Source organism: Chiloscyllium plagiosum, unplaced genomic scaffold (assembly GCF_037043375.1).
Source record: "Chiloscyllium plagiosum isolate Xiang-an unplaced genomic scaffold, Cpla_swu_hap1 HiC_scaffold_2, whole genome shotgun sequence".
Taxonomy (NCBI): Eukaryota; Metazoa; Chordata; class Chondrichthyes; order Orectolobiformes; family Hemiscylliidae; genus Chiloscyllium; species Chiloscyllium plagiosum.
In genome coordinates this window covers 107662616-107671061 of record NW_028270140.1, presented here as the reverse complement: position 1 = coordinate 107671061, position 8446 = coordinate 107662616, and the positions used below count along the sequence as shown (strand labels likewise).

Genomic DNA, 8446 nt, shown 5'->3' with positions numbered 1-8446 from the left:
GTTTGTCTCTTGATTCTGTTAGTTACAATTTGCTTTTTTTAACTGCGTGTCTTGGTATTTCACTGTGATGGTGATACCTAATTTGAGCTGCAATTTATTTCTTAGATTCTCACCCCTTCAGCCTGAATTACTGTGCCATTTATAGCTTCCATTTTATACCAGACATATCTCATTTTGACTCACACAGTCCCCGTTGTTTGTTTGCTCAGCAACTAAACTCAGACCACTCACACAGATCGTTACCTCAGAATGCAGCCTACACCCTTTGCCTTGGAGCTGTGGATTTCTTTTGTTCCATTACAACTTCTGTCAGGTCTGAAATGCTTTCTATTGTTTTTTGAAGTATTCTTCAGTGTTGAGTGTTGCCAGAAGGTATTTTTGCATTTGCTGCCCTGAACAATTCTTTGAAATATTTTGGGTTAACATAATATTTATTTTTTTGGATGGATGTTGTTAGATTAAGTCTACAGATGTTGTGCTGGTCACTATGTTATATGCGCTGCTCTCCATATCATTTAAGTGTATGTCTTCTTTAAAGGCTTGAGTGGTCTAGTATGTGCAAGGTTATCCCACCTTCTCGTCTAACGGAAGAGTCTTGTAGAGTAAACAAGATGTAGTTAATTGTCTTATTGCAACTATTTATAGGTTTTAAGAAAATGTTTGACATTATTGAGAGATCCTTGCATTTGGCATGTCTCCAAAGAGATCCTACTTGAGTCTCTCACCAACACCTCATGATCATGATTTTTGTAATCAAATATTGACACTGTCAGAATTACTCAAAACCTTTTACAACAGAGGCCATTGCTGGGTCTACAGGCAGTTCTTGAGGAAGTAGAATTGATTCAAGCAAGTCTAGATTTTGGATGGTTCAAGTTGACAGTTCCCAATGAAAGGCGTGAAGGAGGTGCAACTATGTAATTGAAAGGTTGGATTTAGGGTTAAATAAGGGAAATATTTTCTGATGGGGTGGGGTGGGGTATATACAACAGAAACAGAGCCCCCCCCCCCCCCCCCACTCAAAGAAGGCCTACTCCCACTGTTCTTTAATACCAGCCCACAGAATCACTAGCCTACCACACAACTTCAGCTTTCCCTGTCATCCGTAAAATAGTGGCAGAGGCAGAATAAGGCCCTTCACTGGCTATTAATATGTCACTTTGGGGCTTCAGCAGGTCATGATAAGCCAGGCCACCAGGTGCCTTCATTCCTATCATAACATGGAAGACACATTGAAGATGAGTGACAAGATGACGGGCAGGCTATGCACTTTATTTTAATGGCACTACCTTCACGTACACAGGCAGGAAGATGCAGGCTCCAGCCTCAGTGTCTGAAGTGCAGTGAATTATTTCAGCTGACTGTTTTTAAATAGAGATTCACGTTGCTGATATTATATAAATTGTAATTATTTTTCTTATTAGAATTCAAAAAAGAATAAATACCTGGGTCAATACCATATTGAGATGAAGTCCAAAATCTTTGGTCCTGAGTCCCAAACATAAAGTCAAGACACTCCATAGCTCCACATACTTACCTGAAGGAAAGAACTCCAGAACTTAATATTTTTGTTATGGGGAATGGGGAGGAAATGGCAGGGTTTCTGGGAGTCAGTAGATGACTTCAGAAAAGTGTACAGTGTGTCAATAAATGAACTTATACCACTGTCCTGCACAAAAATACAAAAAATCAGCTCTCACCCTTCATGCTCCCCCATTCCCCCCAAACTCTCCCCATGTCCTATAGATGTCACCCATCCCATCATGACTGTACATGTCCTTCTTGGCAATCTATCAATACATACCCACCTGCATGGCCTCTGTGTCAATCTCTGTCCCTATACCCACCCCTTTGCACTTAATAATCTTAAAGCCAGTCTATGTCCTTCACTGACACCTTCAAAACCTTAGTGCCAAACCATAAACCCCACTGCACACCCTTTCTTCTTATTCCTAATATGCCAGCTCACACAATTTTCACCATGTGCAGACCACAGAACCCATGAATGATGTTCAGAAGTGCCAATGAAATATTAACTTTTTAAAGAAAAGATCATTTTAAAAAAGCACGCACTGTTATTTATTCTAAAAACAGCATTGAAATTCATCGTCCCATTTCAAAGAATTTATAACTCCTTGGAGCTACCAACCAAACTGAAAAATGACACACGCCATATTACAACAATGAAAGAATGCAAAGTCAATCATGAACTCTAATTCTGTAATTGTGAAACTCAGGTTTATGTCAATGGACAGAATGAAATGGAAGAAACTGAATTTTTTAACACTTCAGTTTTTTTTAAATGCTTCATAGGGCAGGAATTTAAAATACCCTGACAACTGATAACTGACTTTGATAACTCCTTATGACAGCTCCATAAATAACTCATTTGATAGTACTGATGAGCTTCATAGTTCCAATGCATTAAAGCACCTTTTAGGAAGATTCATTTTGTTTTTAATTTTCCCAAAGGGCAGCTGACTCTCCTCAAAAGGCACCTGAGCTCTCACATAGGCTTCCTGGAACCATATGCAAAATGATAAGTTACTCTACTGTTATGAAGGCGTAGACATGTACTGTGCCTTTAAGAGAGAAAGGAAGCTAGGAAGGACTGACTCAAAGCACGGAGTGTCCTGAAAAATTTAAAAATGTAACAGTTGGTTGAAATAAATAGCTGGAGCTGCATTGCCATCGAACAAAAACAAATTCAAATTTGGCCAGTTTAAATTATGCCCCAGATACCAAAATCCAATTGAATTTAAAATTAGTGTTTTGATGACATCAAACCAATGAAATGATCTGATGTTCTGGTGTATAAAACTGGACATTTTGAACAGAGGGAGAACTGTCAAGAAAACCAACAAGTATAGACTGCTAGCTGAATAGCTCACTGAAAGGTACCTGTCTGTAAGAAATTTGTGCAGTCGAACACCAAAGCTGACTTAGAGAAAAATCTACAGAGGAAAGTCTACAAAGAAGAATTGACAAAGTTGACTGGTTTTGAAACCTGATTTTTTTTTTCTAATCTCCATCACATTTTTTTTATCAGACCAGTATTGTAGAGTGGAAGGTAAAGGATAGGTTTAAGAGAAAGGAGCTGTAAATAGTGGTTTTAATGTTCTCTGTTGGAATTAAAGAATGAAATTGTTAATTTTTACTTGAAATGGTGACCTCTGGGATAGTTCTTTACCTGTCAAAATTTAACAAGTTACGGTGCGAGGTGAGCTTCTCTGTGTGTCAGGTTTAAATTAGCAGAGGGGTTTAGCCTGTGTTGTAACACTACCTATCCAAGTGACTCCACACCATTTAGACCTGCTTCTATTAGGTCTAGCTTGCACATGCCTCATATCTCACTCTTTACTACCTCAAGTAAAATAAAACTGGAAGAAACTGGATTTATATGTGCAGTTGCTTTCATGAAACATGGATATGCAATTTGCATTTGCTCTTTTACCCCTGACAAATACAGGGGAAATGGTATCCTTTTCACTTGCATGAACTTCAGATTCAGGCTTTCTAAGTCACTTGTTGCATCAGTGGAAAAGTTGCAAAAATTCAGGCCTAAATGATGATATAAGCTGAAATATTACCATGTGGTTATGTTCAAGCTTTTTTTTTCTTAACATCAGCTCTCATTATAGATTCTAATATATTAAAATGTTCAATGCTGTTGATAAATGATGAAATGGCAAACGATCAGCTGCCCCTTATAGTTAACCTATAGTTAGGTTAACTAGTTATCCTGTTTTTTTGAAGTGGGATCTGGTCTGTTTATTTACACCATTGCCAAGAGATAAAACCAGCCTTATAGTTTCAGTATTAGAATGATATTCACAAAAGTACAGAGTACATAAATTGCTGAATGCACCATGCTTTAAGTGATACTCATAACTGTCCCATCAATAATCTTATTCATTTTCTATTGTCCATGACAACAATACCCTTCATTGATTTAGAGTATTTCATCTATAAACATATCCCAAGCTGGTTCATATGGAGCATATACCAAAGGAGACTGAGAGAATGAAAAAAATTAGAAAAGGTGAGCAATTATTTGGTCAATCAAGTAATTACGGAAGTTTTAAAGGTGGAGAATGGTGCAGAATATTATGTAATCATCAGTAAACAGCTCCACTTTTACCTTGTGATGGAGGGAAGTTCATTGATGAAACAGTGAAAATGGCTCCATGTTGGACACTATCCTGAGAAATTCCTGCACAGATCTCCTTGAGATGTGATGACTGACCTACAAGAACCACAGCAATCTTCCTCTGTGCGAGGTATGAATTCAACCTCTCGAGAGCTTTCCCCTCATTCCCATTGAATCCAGTTTTGCCATCGTTTTTTTGATGTCAAATGCAGTTTTGATATCAAGGACAATTACTCTCACATCATTTCTAAGTTCAGCTCTTTTGACCGTGCTTGAACCAAGACTCTAATACTATTGATATCAGTAGTGGGGATAATGTTAGAGTTTATTGTAAAAGATTTAATAGCTGAGCACTTGGAAAATAGTGGCAGGATCAGACAGAGATCAGTATGGATTTACAAAAGAAAAATCATGCTTGACAGTTTAAACACTTTTGGCAGTACAGGCCCTTTGGCCCTCGATGTTACACTGACCTGTGAAATTAATCTGATGCCCATCTAACCTACACCGTTCTATTATTATCCATATGTATGTCCAATGCCCATTTAAATGCTCTTAATGTCGGCAAGTCTACTACTATTGCAGGCAGGTTGTTCCACACCCCTACTACTCTCTGAGTAAAGAAAGTACCCCTGATATCTGTCCTAAATCTGTCACCCCTCAATTTAAAACTATGTCCCCTCATATTAGCCTTCACCATCTGAGGAAAATGGCTCTCACTGTCCACCCTATCTAACCCTCTGATTATCTTATATGTCTCGATTAAGTCACCTCTCAACCTTCTTCTCTCCAATGAAAACAGCCTCAGTTTCCTCAGTCTTTTCTTGTAAGACCTTCCCTCCATACCAGGCAACATCCTAGTAAATCTCCTCTGAACCCTTTCCAAAGCTTCCACATCTTTTCTATAATGCAGTGACCAGAACTGTATAGAACACTCCAGGTATGGCTTTACCAGTGTCTTGTACTGCTGAAGCATGACCTTGTTTCTCCGTCACTCAATCCCCCTACCAATAAACACCAACACACCATATGCCTTCTTAACAACCTTATCAACCTGGGTGGCAGCTTCCATGGATTTTTGCACCTGGAACCTAAGATTTTTCTGTTCATCTACACTTGTAATTTACCATTAGCCCAGTACTCTGCATTCGTCTTACTTCTTCTGAAGTGAACTACCTCACACGTTTCCACATTAAACTTCATTTGCCACTTGTCAGCCCAGCTCTGCATCTTATCTATGTCCCTCTGTAACCCATAACATCCTTCGGCACGATCCAAAACTCTGCCAACCTTAGTGTCATCCGCAAATTTACTAACACATTCTTCTATACACACATCCAGATCATTTATGAAAATGACAAACAGCAGTGGCCCCAAAACAGATCCTTGCGGCACACCACTTGTAACTGAGCTCCAGGATGAACATTTCCCATCAACCACCATGTTCTGTTCTTTCAGCTAGCCAATTTCTGATCCAAACCGCTAAATCACCTTTAATCCTGAAACTCCTTATTTTGTGCAATAGCCTACCTTGTGGAACCTTATCAAATGCCTTACTGAAGGCACTATATACGACATCAATCCCCTTACCTTCATCCACCTATCCCTAATCAAATTATTCCTTTCCAGATAATTATAAATCCTATCTCTTATAACTTTTTCCAACACCTTCCCCACACCAAAGTAAAGCTCACTGGCGTATGATTACCAGGGTTGTCCCGACTCCCCTTCTTAAACAAGGGAACAACATTTGCTATCCTCCATTCTTCTGGCAATACTCCTGTAAGGTTCTGCAATCTCCTCTCTGGCTTCCCAGGGAATCTGAGGATCAATCCCATCCAGCCCAGTGGTCTTATCTATTTTCAGATCTTCTAAAATTGCTAAAACCTCCTCTTTTTCAACCGCAATCCCAACTGATTTAATGGTCTGTATCTCCGTATTCTCACTAACATTGTCCTTTTCCGATGTGAATACTGACGAACAGTATTCATTAATTGCTTCTCCTTTGTCCTCAAATTCCACACACAACTTCCCAGTACTATCTTTGATTGGCCCTAATCTTACTCTAGTCATTCTTTTATACTTGATATAAGGCCTGAAGGCCTTAGGGTTTTCCTTGATCCTATCTGACAACAACTTCTTATGTCCCCTCCTGGCTCTTCTTAGCTCTCTGTTTAGATCTTTTCTGGCTAACTTATAATTCTCAATCCCCCTAACTGAGCCTTCATGCCTCATCCTCACATAAACCTTCATTTTTCTCTTGACAAGAGCTTCAACTTCTTTCGTAAATCATGGAATACTTTGAGGATGTGACTTGTAGAGTTGATGGAGAGCTGGTGGATGTTGTGTATTTGGACTTTCAGAAGGCTTTTGACAAAGTTCCACATGAGGGATTTGCATGTAAAATTAAAGCACATGGGATTGGGGGTAATATATTGAGATGGATAGAAAATGGATGACAGACTAGAAATAAAAAGCAGGGATAAATAGATCTTTTTCCAAATGGCAATGACGACTCGTACACTGTAGGGATTCCAGCTATTCACAATGTATATAAATGATTTGGATGAGTGAACTAAATGTAATATTTCCAAATTTTCAGATGATACAAAGATGACTGGAAGGGTGAGCTGCATGAGGACGCAGAGATGCTTTTATATGCTTTGGACAAGATGACTGAATTGAAAAATGCATGGAAAATACAATAATCTGAATAAATGTGTTCTTTTCTACTTTGGGAGTAAAAACAAGACAACAGATTATCATCTGAATGACTATAAATTGAGAGAAGGGAATATACAATGAAGCCCACTTATCCTCAAACACCAGTCACTGATGGTAAGCATGCAGGTGCAGTAGGTAATAAAAGAAGGCAAATGGTAATGAAGATTTCCCAGACTGATTTCTGGGATGGGAGGACTGTCATGTGAGGGAGAGGCTGGATTAGTTAGACTGATGCCTGCTGGAGTTCAGAAGAATGGGGTGGGGACTTCATAGAAACTTGTAAAATTTGAACTGGACTAAACAAAGCAAATGGAGAGTGAATGTTCCTGATGGCAGGTGAGTGCAGAACCACTGGACACTGTCTAAGGATATGTGGTAAACTATTTAGAACTAAGAATAAGTGGTAAGCCTGTGAAATTTGCGACCACAGAAAGCAGTTGAGTCCTAAACACAATTTCAAGAAAGAATTTGATATAGCACTTGGGGCTAAAGGGATCAAAGGATATGGTGGAAATGCGTGAATAGACTTTTGAGTTGAGTGATCAGCCATGATCATGATGAATGGCAACAGACTTGAAGGGCCATGTGGCTTACTCCTGATCCTAAGTTTCTATGATTTCTATGCTTCTATGTAAGGAGGTCAGGACTCCAGTAGCTCTGGTGGAACCCAAACTAAGCATCAGTGAGCAGACTATTGCTAATCAAATGCTTCTTGATAGCATTGTTGATGACCCCTTGTATCACTTCACAATGATGTAGATGAGACTAATGAACTGGTAATTGGCTGTGTTGGAATTTTCCTGCAAGTTACATACCTGGGAACTTTATCGGGCAAATGCCAGTGTTGTAGCTGTACTAGAACATCTTGGCTGGAAATGCTTCGAGTTCAAGAACAGTGGTTTTCAGTAGTCCTGTTGAATGGTTCTCAGGACTCATAGCCTTTGCAGTATTCAATGTCGTTAGCTATTTCTTGACTAAATCGAATTGACTGTAGACTAACATCTATCATTGCTGGGGATCATCCAATGCATGCTGAGATGAGTCATCCATTGGCACTTCTGGCTGTAGATTGTTTCAAATCCTTCCACATGGAGCCAACACATCAGTATAAAATAAAGTGGATGCATTAGAAACAATCTGCATTGGTGATGGGATAATTGTTTAATTATCCACTACGATTTGCAACTGATGTGGCAAGACTGTATAGCTTAAATTTGATCTGTTGCTTGTGAAATTACTTGCTGTTTATGCTGCTGGGATTCCAGTAGTCTTATATTCTAGCTTCACAAGGTTGATACTCATTTTAAGAAAGACTGGTGCAGCACCTGGTAATGTCCTCCTGCACTTTACATTGAACTGGAGTTGGATGCCAATCAACTGGACCTCTCCTCTCATTCAATATAGCTGTTATTTTCTGTTAGAATGAATATTTCTTGTGAATTGTCCAGATGAATACAGGATTGAAAGTTTTGACAAAATGTATTCTTTGCAGAATTAATTTCATTGGAAATCTGAGAATGGCCAAATATTGTGAAACCTCTGCCGACCCAAGTAAACCCATCAGCATTGATA

At 39.0% G+C, this 8446-nt stretch overlaps 1 long non-coding RNA gene across 2 annotated transcripts in view; it reads left to right on the top strand.

Annotated features, from left to right (window-relative positions):
* Positions 1 to 226: 226 nt before the first annotated feature.
* The window catches only part of LOC122559481 (uncharacterized), a 32156-nt gene continuing 23936 nt past the window's right edge, over positions 227 to 8446 (top strand). The window contains exon 1 of one of the 2 annotated variants that reach the window (XR_006314432.2): positions 227 to 313. This is a non-coding gene — a long non-coding RNA (uncharacterized LOC122559481). Of the gene's footprint in view, positions 314 to 6933; positions 6989 to 8446 lie in introns of those variants that run through there. The other variant, XR_015759166.1, reaches the window with a different exon arrangement.